General features: G+C 42.3%; 2 non-coding genes across 2 annotated transcripts; both read right to left on the bottom strand.

Moving 5' to 3' along the window:
• Nucleotides 1-5115: 5115 nt before the first annotated feature.
• On the bottom strand, nucleotides 5116-5187 carry TRNAP-UGG (transfer RNA proline (anticodon UGG)). The gene has a single exon. It is a non-coding gene; the product is annotated as a tRNA-Pro (tRNA).
• A 6120-nt stretch (nucleotides 5188-11307) lies between these two features.
• TRNAP-UGG (transfer RNA proline (anticodon UGG)) lies at nucleotides 11308-11379 on the bottom strand. Its single transcript has one exon. It is a non-coding gene; the product is annotated as a tRNA-Pro (tRNA).
• Nucleotides 11380-14832: the final 3453 nt, after the last annotated feature.

Below are 14832 nucleotides of genomic sequence, written 5' to 3'. Positions count from 1 at the left end.
GGGTTTTCTTCTTGCACCCTTTCTGCCAGTTCACTTGCTTTATTGGTAATCCCATCAATGTTTGAGTACATTACCTTGAAGCTCACTTTCTTATATCCAATTTCACCCTCACTCCCCACAGGTGTAAGAGGGTGTTCTATGGTCATTGCTACTTGGGTAGGCTCATCCTCCTGTGAGGTAGTTTCCAGGGGTTCAGGGGGAGGTGAAGTGGGGGGTGGAGGGCTTAGGTCTTCCTCAGGCCTGCTTGGGTCAGGAAGAAGTCCTGGGGGTGAGGGAGCAGGGATTGCTTGGGGAGAGGGCACGCCCTCCTGCGGTGTAGTTGACAGGGGTTTGGAGGGAGGTGGAGTGGGGGATAGAGGGCTTTGGTCTTGCTCAGGCCTGCTTGGGGCAGAGAGAAGACCAGGGGCTGGGAAAGCAGGCGCTACTTGGGGTAAGGGGAGGGGGAGGATTTGGGTTTCATGATGGGCATTATGCAGGGGCAAAGAAGGGTTTGTGCTGGGGGGTAGGGAGGGCCCTATTGGGTGGTGGGCTGGGGTGTTGCATTCCCCCCTGGGGTTCCTGGGTTGCTGGATTGGAGTTCCCCACTTCCCTCTGGGATTGCTGGGTTGGAGGCTGAGGTTCCCTGGCTCTCTTCCCTCTCCTTGCGCCTTTTCCTTGCATCTGCTGCCCTTACTATCTCGTCTCTGGTCATGTCCCTCTGAACATATACCTCTTTGTAGTTCCTTGCATACCTCAGTTTGCTTTTCCTTATTAGGATGTCCTCTTTGATGTCCTCGCTCTTGAATACTACCTTGATCAATCTCTTTTTGTCTCTGTTGTACTGGCCAATCCGGAAAAACTGTTCTATGTCTCGTTCAGCCCCTTCCATTCCTATCTCCTTTAATATCCCTGTCACTGCAGCTTTGTCTTTAGTTCTCGTTTCCTCCCCTGTGGAGCCCTCTTGTTCCTTGACACCTACCACTACTACAGCTCTTTTCCTTTCCATTAGCTGACTTGTGCATCTAGCTGCCTCCTGTGAGGTTACTGCTTTCATTACAACTTCCTTGACTGTGAACATTGCTCCTGGGCTCTTGAGCATTTCAGCAAAGGTTGGGCCAATTGTAGGGGTCCCTGCCATTGCTACATCTCCTGGCACCTGGGGGTTGGTCCCCTGGGCCAGAGTCTGATGAGGGCCTGTTTTTAGGCTTTTTATCTTCTCTTGCACTGCACTTAGATCTATCTGCAGCTTACCTATAGTTTCCCTCAGGTCCTTCAATTTCCCACTGACTTCCTTCCATGCCTTAGCAATCATCTCCATGAATGACTCGTCCAGTCCCTCTCCTCCAGCTTCATTCTGTTGTCTTACCATCCCGCTTGACCTGTGAGTGTGTGGGTGTGTGTGTGTGTGTGTGTGTGTGTGTGTGTGTGTGTGTGTGTGTGTGTGTGTGTGTGTGTGTGTGTGTGTGTGTGTGTGTGTGTGTGTGTGTGTGTGTCTGTGTGTGTATGTGTGTGTTTGTGTGAGTGTGTGTGTGTGTGTGTGTGTGTGTGTGTGTGTGTGTGTGTGTGTGTGTGTGTGTGTGTGTGTGTGTGTGTGTGTGTGTGTGTATGTGAGTGAGTGAGTGCGTGTGTTTGTGTGTGTGTGTGTTTACTAGTTGTGTTTACTAGTTGTGTTTACTAGTTGTGTTTTTACGGGGGTTGAGCTTTGCTCTTTCGGCCCGCCTCTCAACTGTCAATCAACTGTTTACTAACTACTTTGTGTGTGTGTGTGTGCGTGTGTGTGTAATTACCTAAGTGTAGTTACAGGATGAGAGCTATGCTCGTGGTGTCCCGTCTTCCCAGCACTCTTTGTCATATAACGCTTTGAAACTACTGAGTGTGTGTGTGTGTGTGTGTGTGTGTGTGTGTGTGTGTGTGTGTGTGTGTGTGTGTGTGTGTGTGTGTGTGTGTGTTGTGTGTGTGTGTGTGTATGTGTGTGTGTGTGTGTGTGTGTACTCACCTAATTGTACTCACCTAATTGTGCTTGCGGGGGTTGAGCTCTGGCTCTTTGGTCCCGCCTCTCAACCGTCAATCAACTGGTGTACAGATTCCTGAGCCTATTGGGCTCTATCATATCTACATTTGAAACTGTGAATGGAGTCAGCCTCCACCACATCACTTCCTAATGCATTCCATTTGCTAACTACTCTGACACTGAAAAAGTTCTTTCTAACGTCTCTGTGGCTCATTTGGGTACTCAGCTTCCACCTGTGTCCCCTTGTTCGCGTCCCACCAGTGTTGAAAAGTTCGTCCTTGTTTACCCGGTCGATTCCCCTGAGGATTTTGTAGGTTGTGATCATGTCCCCCCTTACTCTTCTGTCTTCCAGTGTCGTGAGGTGCATTTCCCGCAGCCTTTCCTCATAACTCATGCCTCTTAGTTCTGGGACTAGTCTAGTAGCATACCTTTGGACTTTTTCCAGCTTCGTCTTGTGCTTGACAAGGTACGGGCTCCATGCTGGGGCCGCATACTCCAGGATTGGTCTTACATATGTGGTGTACAAGATTCTGAATGATTCCTTACACAGGTTCCTGAACGCCGTTCTGATGTTAGCCAGCCTCGCATATGCCGCAGACGTTATTCTCTTTATGTGGGCTTCAGGAGACAGGTTTGGTGTGATATCAACTCCTAGATCTTTCTCTCTGTCTGTTTCATTAAGTACTTCATCTCCTATTCTGTATCCTGTGCCTGGCCTCCTGTTTCCACTGCCTAGTTTCATTACTTTGCATTTACTCGGGTTGAACTTCAACAGCCATTTGTTGGACCATTCACTCAGTCTATCCAGGTCATCTTGTAGCCTCCTACTATCATCCTCTGTTTCAATCCTCCTCATAATTTTTGCATCGTCGGCAAACATTGAGAGGAACGAATCTATACCCTCTGGGAGATCATTTACATATACCAGAAACAGTATAGGTCCAAGGACTGACCCCTGCGGGACTCCACTTGTGACGTCTCGCCAATCTGAGACCTCACCCCTCACACAGACTCGTTGTCTCCTGTTGCTTAGGTATTCCTCTATCCACCGGAGTACCTTCCCTCTCACTCCAGCCTGCATCTCCAACTTTCGCACTAGCCTCTTGTGTGGCACTGTATCAAAGGCTTTCTGACAATCCAAAAATATGCAGTCTGCCCACCCTTCTCTTTCTTGCCTTATTTTTGTTGCCTGGTCGTAGAATTCAAGTAACCCTGTGAGGCAGGACCTGCCATCCCTGAACCCATGTTGATGCTGTGTTACAAAGTTCCTTCGCTCCAGATGCTCCACTAGTTTTTTTCGCACAATCTTCTCCATCTCCATCATTCTCCATCATGTGTGTGTGTGTGTGTGTGTGTGTGTGTGTGTGTGTGTGTGTGTGTGTGTGTGTGTGTGTGTGTGTGTGTGTGTGTGTGTGTATTTGTGTGTGTGTGTGTACTCACCTAGTTGTACTCACCTAGTTGTGCTTGCAGGGATTGTGCTTGCAGGGATTGTGCTTGCAGGGATTGTGCTTGCAGGGATTGTGCTTGCAGGGATTGTGCTTGCAGGGATTGAGCTCTGCCTCTTTGATCCCACCTCGCAACCATCAATCAAGTGATGTACATATTCCTCAGCCTTCAGGGCTCTATCACATCTACATATAAATATATTTACATGAGTACTCACCTAATTGTGCTTGTAGGGGTTGAGCTCTGACTCCTTGGTCCTGCCTCTCAACTGTAAATCAACCGATGTACAGATTCCTGAGCCTACTGGGCTCTATCATATCTACATTAGAAACTGTGAATGGAGTCAGCCTCCACCACATCACTGCCTAATGCATTCCCTCTGTTAACTACTCCAATTCTGAAAATGTTCTTTCTAACATCCATGTGGCTCATTTGTGTACTCAGTTTCCACCTGTGTCAGAAATTAAGGAACATAAAGTGATCTGATGTTCTCATCACTAAAATATAAGAAAAACAGTTAAATAATAAAATGAAAATATGAAAAATAAAATATACTTATACTCACGAAATGAACAGTATGGTAAACATCACAGCTCAATTCCAAAGCAATTCACTCAAAATAATTAAATCAAAATTAAAATCAATAAAAATCTATGAAAATTCAATTTAAATGCAATCGGAAACATTGAAATGGAATTGTAACATATTTTGCATAACATGTGTGTTGTTCTTACTTGCAACGAATGGCGCTGTTTTTCAAGAAAAACATAGTTTTACCTGTCACAGGTGTAGCTTCCATACTTATTCCTACAAAATGAATGGTATGGTAAACAACACAGCTCAATTTCAACACAATATCACACAAAATAATTCAATTAAAAATAAAATAAATCGAAATCTATGAAAATATAGTTTATCAATGCAATCGGAAACATTGAAATGGAATTTGTGACATATTTAGTATAGCGTGCATGTTGTTATTATGTGCAACAGATGGCGCTGTTTCTCAAAAAATGCACGTTTTTACCTGCAAAAGTTTACCTGTCATCTATATAGTAGATATATAAAAAGACGCACGTATTCGAGTGCAACGTTGTGTCAAAATTTCAAAGTAATCGGTGAGGAACTTTTAGAGATTACAGCGTGTGTTGCTCCTACCTCAAACAGATGGCACTGTTTAAAAAAAACATGTTTTTTCCTTTCACAGGTGAGGCATGTATATAGTAGATATATAAAAAGACGCGCCTATTCGAATGCAACGTGGTGTCAATATTTCAAAGCAATTGGTAATGAGATTTAGAAGATTTCCCTCACATGAAAAACATATGAAAAACACAGTATTTTCAGAAAAAGCATGGTTTTTACCGTCACAGACGTTACCTCTATATAGTATGTATATAAAAACCTGCTCGGATGCGAATGGAACGTTCTGAGAAAATTTCAAAGCAATCGGTGAAGAACTTTCGGAGATTAGCGATTCTTAACAAATGAACATTTCCATTTTCATTTATATAGATTAGTTAATTACATTTTAAATTATATGCACCGTACTGGTTTGCTAATTAAAACTTTAAGTCTTATGATGTCTCCGATGTTTAATAGTGCGTTTCTTAATGTTGGTAAAATGTAAGCAATTAATTTTACAGTATAATTAACTTGCTCTGGAAGGAAAATATTGAGGGCCTGTCCGGGATTTGAACCCGGGACCTCCTGCACCCAAAGCAGGAATCATACCACTAGACCAACAGGCCGTGGATATTTGAGTTTAGTTACGTTATTTAAATCTCCTTTTTACAATGAAATATGCCCATTGAAAATTATCAGAGCCTGTTCGGGATTCGAACCCGGGTCAGAAGAATTTAGAGCAAGCAATGTTTTTCACGAACAAAGTATAATTTTCAGCATGTGATCAACCAACTGGTAAACATCGCACACTTCCTCATCGTTTGTAGTGAATCTGCCAGACCGTATCCTCAATTTCATTACCAGTTCCTTAACTGTTTTCCTTCTTCTGATGTGGCTGTGCAGCAATTTAGGTTGAGTATTTTCCATACTTGCTATCTCATTTTCGTATTGTCCTTCTGCCTCTCTCCTCACCCTGACGTATTCATTTCTTGCACTCTGGTATCTTTCTCGGCTCTCAAGTGTCCTGTTATTTCTATTGTTTCTCCGCACCCTTGTATGTTGTTGCCTTACCAGCGTACATCTCTAATTAAACCATGGGATTCTCATCTGCATTTCGCTTTTTTCCTCTCAGACCGGGACAAACTTGTCTGCTGCCTCCTTAAACTTCTTCGTGATGTAGTCCATCATATCTTGGGCCGTCTTTCCACCTGAGCTTTCACAAGTTATATATGTTACGAATTTTCTTATCCCCTCGTAGTTTCCCTTTCGGAATACCAACCTTTTGTTTTCAGGTCCCTTCCTTGAGTATATTAACCATTCTTCGACCAAATACTCAAACGTGATTACACTGTGATTGCTTATTCCGACTGGGGCTTCGAAACCGATTTCCCTTAAGTCGGAGTCGTTCAGAGTGAAGACTAGGTCGAGTCTCGCACATTATCGTTTCCTCTCATCCAAGTGGGTCCTCTGAAATGCTGCCTTAAAAGGTTTTGTCGCCACCTCAAATAGTTTAGCTCACCATGTTTCTTCACCTCTGTGTGGTTCCTTGTTCTCCCAGTCTATCCATCCATGATTGATCTTCCCCATGATGAGCAGAAGGGATCGGTTTCTACAGACAGCAGTGACTGCCCTCTGAATTATAGTGTTAACTGCCATGATGTTTCTGTCATCCTCTTGCCTGGGTTTTCTGTCGTTTGGTGGAGGGTTATATATCACCGCTACTTCTACTCATAATGTTCCCATCGTCATGGTGCATGTAATGTACAGTACCCCTAGCAGCCTGGGATAACCATCTTCTTGAACCTCCATTCTTTTATCATCAAGGAGTGTGTGTGTGTGTGTGTGTAATTACCTAAGTGTAATTACCTAAGTGTAGTTACAGGATGGAGAGCTACGCTCGTGGTGTCCCGTCTTCCCAGCACTCTTTGTCATATAACGCTTTGAAACTACTGACGGTCTTGGCCTCCACCACCTTTTCCCCTAACTTGTTCCAACCGTCTACCACTCTGTTTGCGAAAGTGAATTTTCTTATATTTCTTCGGCATCTGTGTTTAGCTAGTTTATATCTATGACCTCTTGTTCTTAACGTTCCAGGTCTCAAGAAATCTTCCCTATCGATTTTATCAATTCCTGTTACTATTTTATATGTAGTGATCATATCACCTCTTTTTCTTCTGTCTTCTAGTTTTGGCATATTTAATGCCTCTAACCTCTCCTCGTAGCTCTTGCCCTTCAGTTCTGGGAGCCACTTAGTAGCATATCTATGCACCTTTTCCAGTTTGTTGATGTGCTTCTTAAGATATGGGCACCACACAACTGCTGCATATTCTAGCTTTGGCCTAACAAAAGTCGTGAACAATTTCTTTAGTATATCGCCATCCATGTATTTAAAAGCAATTCTGAAGTTAGAAAGCGTGGCATAGGTTCCTCGCACAATATTCTTTATGTGGTCCTCAGGTGATAGTTTTCTATCTAGAACCACCCCTAGATCGCTTTCTTTATCAGAATTCTTTAAAGATTTCTCACATAATATATAGGTTGTGTGGGGTCTATGTTCTCCTATTCCACATTCCATAACATGGCATTTATTAACATTAAATTCCATTTGCCAAGTGGCGCTCCATGTACTTATTTTGTCCAGGTCTTCTTGAAGGGCATGACAATCATCTAAGTTTCTTATCCTTCCTATTACCTTAGCATTATCAGCAAACATGTTCATATAATTCTGTATACCAACTGTTAGATCATTTATGTAGACAATAAACATCACTGGTGCAAGAACTGAACCCTGTGGTACTCCACTTGTGACATTTCTCCAGTCCGATACATTGCCTCTGATCACAGCCCTCATTTTTCTATCAGTCAGAAAATTTTTCATCCATGTTAGAAGCGTACCTGTCACTCCTCCAATATTTTCCAGTTTCCAGAACAGCCTCTTATGTGGAACTCTGTCGAAAGCCTTTTTTTGGTCCAGATAGATGCAGTCAACCCAACCATCTCTTTCCTGTAATATCTCTGTTGCTCGATCATAGAAACTGAGTAAATTCGATACACAGGATCTTCCAGATCGAAAACCATACTGTCTGTCTGATATATCATTTCTCTCCAGGTGTTCTACCCATTTAGTTTTAATTATTTTTTCCAATATTTTGACTATTACACTTGTCAATGATACCGGTCTATAATTAAGGGGGTCTTCCCTGCTTCCACTTTTGTAGATTGGAACTATGTTAGCCTTTTTCCACACATCAGCTACAACTCCTGTATACAGGGATGCCTGAAAAATCAGTTGAAGAGGAATGCTGAGCTCAAGTGCACATTCTCTCAGAACCCATGGTGAAACTTCATCTGGACCAACTGCTTTGTTCTTATTTAGCTCCTTGAGCATTTTTTCCACTTCGTCTCTAGACACCTCTATGTGCTCTATGTTGTTCTCTGGAATTCTTATTGTATCTGGTTCCCTGAAGATTTCATTTTGTACAAACACACTTTGGAACTTTTCGTTTAATGTTTCACACATTTCCTTTTCATTTTCCGTGAATCTATTTCCCATTTTCAACCTCTGAATATTATCCTTTACCTGCAATTTGTTGTTTATGAATTTATAGAACAGACCTGGTTCTGTTTTGCATTTGTCTGCAATCCCTTTTTCAAAATTTCTTTCTGCCTCTCTCCTCATTGCCTTGTAGTTGTTTCTCGCATCTTTGTATCGCTGGTATGTTTGGGGGTTCGGCCTCTTCCTGTATTGATTCCATTTTTGTGTCTTTTGGTCTCTGGCCCTCTCGCACTTTCTGTTGAACCAATCCTGTTTCCTAGTTCTGCTTCTCTGTTTTGGTATAAATTTGTTTGTGCCTTTATCATATATTTCACAAAACCTGACATACATCTCATTCACTTCCTTGCCTAGCAACAAGTCTGTCCAATTATACTCACTAAAAAATGTTCTAAGGTTGCCATAATGTCCTCTCCTAAAGTCAGGTTTTTCATTTGCATCGACCGTCATATTTTCTTCCAGATTATAACGCATTGCATACTTTATTCCCAAAAAGACATGGTCACTTTTACCCAAGGGAGGAAGGTACTGAATGTCAAATATTTCTTCCTCCTTCCTGGTAAATATCAAATCTAGCATGGAGGGGACGTCCCCTTCCCTCATCCTCGTAGCTTGTTTAACATGTTGATACAAGAATGTTTCCAGGATGAGGTCTACAAATTTACAGGTCCAGAAATCTTCTGTTTTAGCTTCACATGCTTCCCAGTCTATGGATTTCAAGTTGAAGTCTATGACTATCATCAGTTGTGAACTATCGTTATCCGCTCTCGCTATGATCTCTCTCATTATTGTTATAAGACCTTCTCGTTTACTATCTAGCTCCTCCTTTGACCATGTGCTGCTTAACGGTGGACTATATGCATTTATGATCATTAGTTTATCATCCTCATGGCAGATCTCTAGTGCTATTATGTCAACTTCTTGTGGATTGGCAGTCATTATTTCGTTCACCTTTAGGTGTTCCTTCACCAGCACAGCAACGCCACCGCCTTTCCTGATTTTTCTGTCGCGTCTCCAAATTGAGTAGCCCCTTGGGAATATGACCTCATTTAAAATAGCATCTTCAAGTTTTGTCTCCGTGAGTGCAACAATGTCTGGTGTCTGCAGCTGTATTATATCACTTAACTCCAGTATCTTTGATCTTACTCCATCTATGTTGGTGTATGCAATCTTGAGGAACTTGTTCCCCCTCTTCTTATTTTCACTCCCCCCTTTCTCTAATGATTTTGTTGGTTTGCCTTTATGTACCACTTTACTGGTCTGCCTACCCCTATCACTTTGTAGAAAAAAGAATTGATTTCTTCTTCATTCCTGCTCTCATTTAAACGTTTTGCCTCGGCGAGGTTCAGTTTCAGCTTCTCTCAATCTTCTTTTGAAAGATCTCGTCTTAACGACCACACTTTCCCATCCTCATCACTTTGTAATTTTCTAGCATTCCTTAATACTTCTTCCATTTGTTTGGTACCATTTAGGGTGATCCTCAAAGGTGGTGTGTGTGTGTGTGTGTGTGTGTGTGTGTGTGTATTTGTGTGTGTGTGTGTGTGTACTCACCTAGTTGAACTCACCTAGTTGTGCTTGCAGGGATTGTGCTTGCAGGGATTGTGCTTGCAGGGATTGAGCTCTGCCTCTTTGATCCCACCTCGCAACCATCAATCAACTGATGTACATATTCCTCAGCCTTCAGGGCTCTATTACATCTACATATAAATATATTTACATGAGTACTCACCTAATTGTGCTTGTGGGGGTTGAGCTCTGACTCCTTGGTCCTGCCTCTCAACTGTAAATCAACCGATGTACAGATTCCTGAGTCTACTGGGCTCTATCATATCTGCATTAGAAACTGTGAATGGAGTCAGCCTCCACCACATCACTGCCTAATGCATTCCCTCTGTTAACTACTCCGATTCTGAAAATTATCTTTCTAACATCCATGTGGCTCATTTGGGTACTCAGTTTCCACCTGTGTCAGAAATTAAGGAACATAAGGTGATCTGATGTTCTCATCACTAAAATATAAGAAAAACAGTGAAAAAATTAAATGAAAATATGAAAAATTATATATACTATACTCACGAAATGAACGGTATGGTAAACATCACAGCTCAATTCCAAAGCAATTCACTCAAAGTAATTAAATCAAAATGAAAATAAATAAAAATCTATGAAAATTCAATTTAAATGCAATCAGAAACATTGAAATGGAATTGTAACATATTTTGCATAACATGTGTGTTGTTCTTATATGCAACGCATGGCGCTGTTTTTCAAGAAAAACATAGTTTTACCTGTCACAGGTGTAGCTTCCATACTTATTCCTACAGAATGAATGGTATGGTAAACTACACAGCACAATTTCAACACACTGTCACACAAAATAATTCAATAAAAAATAAAATAAATCGAAATCTATGAAAATATAATTTATCAATGCTATCGGAAACATTTAAACGGAATTTGTGACATATTTAGTATAGCGTGCATGTTGTTATTATATGCAACAGATGGTGCTGTTTCTCAAAAAAATGCACGTTTTTACCTGTCAAAAGTTTACCTGGCATCTATATAGTAGATATATAAAAAGACGCACCTATTCGAGTGTAACGTTGTGTCAAAATTCCAAAGCAATCGGTGAAGCACTTTCGAAGATTACAGCGTGTGTTGCTCCTACCTCAAACAGATGGCACTGTTTAAAAAAAAAACATGTTTTTTCCTTTCACAGGTGAGGCATGTATATAGTAGATGTACAAAAAGACGCGCCTATTCGAATGCAACGTGGTGTCAAAATTTCAAAGCAATTAGTAAAGAGATTTTGAAGATTTCCTTCACATGAAAACACATGAAAAATACAGTTTTTTTCAGAAAAAGCATGGTTTTTACCGTCACAAACGTAACCTCTATATAGTATGTATATAAAAACCTACTCGGATGCGAATGGAACGTTGTGTGAAAATTTCAAAGCAATCGGTGAAGAACTTTCGGAGATTAGCGATTCTTAACAAACGAACATTTCCATTTTCATTAATATAGATTAGTTAATTACATTTTAAATTATATGCATCATACTGGTTTGCTAATTAAAAATTAAGCCTTATGATGTCTCCTATGTTTAATAGTGCGTTTCTTAATGTTGGCAAAATGTAAGCAATTAAATTTACAGTATAATTAACTTGCTCGGGAAGGAAAATATTGAGGGCCTGTCCGGGAGTTGAACCCGGGACCTCCTGCACCCAAAGCAGGAATCATACCACTAGACCAACAGGCCGTGGATATTTGAGTTTAGTTACGTTATTTAAATCTCCTTTTTACAATGAAATATGCCTATTGAAAATTATCAGAGCCTTTGTTCGGGATTCGAACCCGGGTCACAAGAATTTAGAGCAAGCAATGTTTTTCTTGAACATAGTATAATTTTCAGCATGTGATCAACCAACTGGTAAACATCGCACACTTCCTCATCGTTTGTAGTGAATCTGCCAGACCGTATCCTCAATTTCATTACCAGTTCCTTAACTGTTTTCCTTCTTCTGATGTGGCTGTGCAGCAATTTAGGTTGAGTATTTTCCATACTTGCTATCTCATTTTCGTATTGTCCTTCTGCCTCTCTCCTCACCCTGACGTATTCATTTCTTGCACTCTGGTATCTTTCTCGGCTCTCAAGTGTCCTGTTATTTCTATTGTTTCTCCGCACCCTTGTATTTTGTTGCCCTCCTAGCTTACTTCTCTAATTAAACCATGGGATTCTCATCTGAGTTTCATTTTTTTCCTTTCAGACCGGGTCAAACTTGTCTGCTGCCGCCTTAAACTTCTTCGTGATGTAGTCCATCATATCTTGGGCCGTCTTTCCCCTAAGCTTTCCCAAGTTATATATGTTACGAATTTTCTTATCTCCTCGTAGTTTCCCTTTCGGAATACCAGCCTTTTGTTTTCAGGTCCCTTCCTTGAGTATATTAACCATTCTTCGACCAAATACTCAAACGTGATTACACTGTGATTGCTTATTCCGACTGGGGCCTCGAAACCGATTTCCCTTAAGTCGGAGTCGTTCCGAGTGAAGACTAGGTCGAGTCTCGCACATCATCGTTTCCTCTCATCCTAGTGGGTCCCCTGACATGCTGCCTTAAAAGGTTTTGTCGCCACCTCAAATAGTTTAGCTCATCATGTTTCCTCACCTCCGTGTGGTTCCTTGTTCTCCCAGTCTATCCTTCCATGATTGATATTCCCCATGATGAGCATAAGGGATCGGTTTCTACAGGCAGCAGTGGCTGCCCTCTGAATTATAGTGTTAACTGCCATGATGTTTCTGTCATCCTCTTGCCTGGGTTTTCTGTCGTTTGGTGGAGGGTTTTATATCACCGCTACTTCTACTCATAATGTTCCCATCGTCATGGTGCATTTAATGTACAGTACCCCTAGCAGCCTGGGATAACCATCTCCTTGAACCTCCATTCCTTTATCATCAAGGAGTGTGTGTGTGTGTGTGTGTGTGTGTGTGTGTGTGTACTCACCTAGTTGTGCTTGCGGGGGTTGAGCTCTGGCTCTTTGGTCCCGCCTCTCAACTGTCAATCAACTGTTTACTAACTACACTAACTAATTTTTTTTTTCCACACCACACACACACACACACCCCAGGAAGCAGCCCGTGACAGCTGACTAACTCCCAGGTACCTATTTACTGCTAGGTAACAGGGGCATTCAGGGTGAAAGAAACTTTGCCCATTTGTTTCTGCCTCGTGCGGGAATCGAACCCGCGCCACAGAATTACGAATCCTGCGCGCTATCCACCAGGCTATGAGGCCCCTGTGTGTGTGTGTGTGTGTGTGTGTGTGTGTGTGTGTGTGTGTGTGTGTGTGTGTGTGTGTGTGTGTGTGTGTGTGTGTGTGTGTGTACTCACCTAGTTGTACTCACCTAGTTGTGTTTGCGGGGGTTGAGCTCTGGCTCTTTGGTCCCGCCTCTCAACCGTCAATCAACAGGTGTACAGATTCCTGAGCCTATCGGGCTCTGTCATATCTACACTTGAAACTGTGTATGGAGTCAGCCTCCACCACATCACTTCCTAATGCATTCCATTTGTCAACCACTCTGACACTAAAAAAGTTCTTTCTAATATCTCTGTGGCTCATTTGGGCACTCAGTTTCCACCTGTGTCCCCTTGTGCGTGTTCCCCTTGTGTTAAATAGACTGTCTTTATCTACCCTATCAATCCCCTTCAGAATCTTGAATGTGGTGATCATGTCCCCCCTAACTCTTCTGTCTTCCAGCGAAGTGAGGTTTAATTCCCGTAGTCTCTCCTCGTAGCTCATACCTCTCAGCTCGGGTACTAGTCTGGTGGCAAACCTTTGAACCTTTTCCAGTTTAGTCTTATCCTTGACTAGATATGGACTCCATGCTGGGGCTGCATACTCCAGGATTGGCCTGACATATGTGGTATACAAAGTTCTGAATGATTCTTTATACAAGTTTCTGAATGCCGTTCGTATGTTGGCCAGCCTGGCATATGCCGCTGATGTTATCCGCTTGATATGTGCTGCAGGAGACAGGTCTGGCGTGATATCAACCCCCAAGTCTTTTTCCTTCTCTGACTCCTGAAGAATTTCCTCTCCAAGATGATACCTTGTATCTGGCCTCCTGCTCCCTACACCTATCTTCATTACATTACATTTGGTTGGGTTAAACTCTAACAACCGTTTGTTCGACCATTCCTTCAGCTTGTCTAGGTCTTCTTGAAGCCTCAAACAGTCCTCTTCTGTTTTAATCCTTCTCATAATTTTAGCATCGTCCGCAAACATTGAGAGAAATGAATCGATACCCTCCGGGAGATCATTTACATATATCAGAAACAAGATAGGACCGAGTACAGAGCCCTGTGTGTGTGTGTGTGTGAGTGTGTGTGTACTCACCTAATTGTACTCACCTAATTGTGCTTGCGGGTGTTGAGCTTTGGCTCTTTGGTCCCGCCTCTCAACTGTAAATCAACTGGTGTACAGATTCCTGAGCCTACTGGGCTCTATCATATCTACATATGAAACTGTGTATGGAGTCAGCCTCCACCACATCACTTCCTAGTGCATTTCATTTATTAACTACTCTGACACTGAAAAAATTCTTTCTAACGTCTCTGTGGCTCATCTGGGTACTAAGTTTCCACCTGTGTCCCCCTTGTTTGTGTCCCACCCGTGCTGAAGAGTTTGTCTTTGTCCACCCTGTCAATTCCCCTGAGAATTTTGTAGGTGGTTATCATGTCTCCCCTTACTCTTTTGTTTTCCAGGGATGTGAGGTTCAGCTCCTTTAGCCTTTCCCCGTAGCTCAATCCTCTCAGTTCCGCGACGAGCCTGGTGGCATACCGCTGAATCTTCTCTAACTTTGTCTTGTGTTTAACTAGGTATGGACTCCAGGCTGGAGCTGCATACTCTAGGATTGGTCTTACATAAGTGGTATACAGGGTTCTGAAAGATTCCTTACACAAGTTTCTGAAGGCAGTTCTTTTGTTGGCCAGTCTAGCATATGCCGCTGATGATATTCTTTTGATGTGGGCCTCTGGGGACAGGTTCGGTGTGATATCAACCCCAGATCCTTCTCTCTATTTGACTCTTGCAGGATTTCCCCTCCCAGATGATACCTTGCGTTCAGCCTCCTGCTCCCTTCGCCTAATTTCATAACCTTACAATTTCGTGAGTTGAACTTTAGCAGCCATTTTCTAGACCATTCCTCCAGTTTA

This window comes from Procambarus clarkii, chromosome 1 (assembly GCF_040958095.1).
Source record: "Procambarus clarkii isolate CNS0578487 chromosome 1, FALCON_Pclarkii_2.0, whole genome shotgun sequence".
In the NCBI taxonomy this organism is placed as follows: Eukaryota; Metazoa; Arthropoda; class Malacostraca; order Decapoda; family Cambaridae; genus Procambarus; species Procambarus clarkii.
This window is presented reverse-complemented; position numbering and strand designations above follow the sequence as displayed.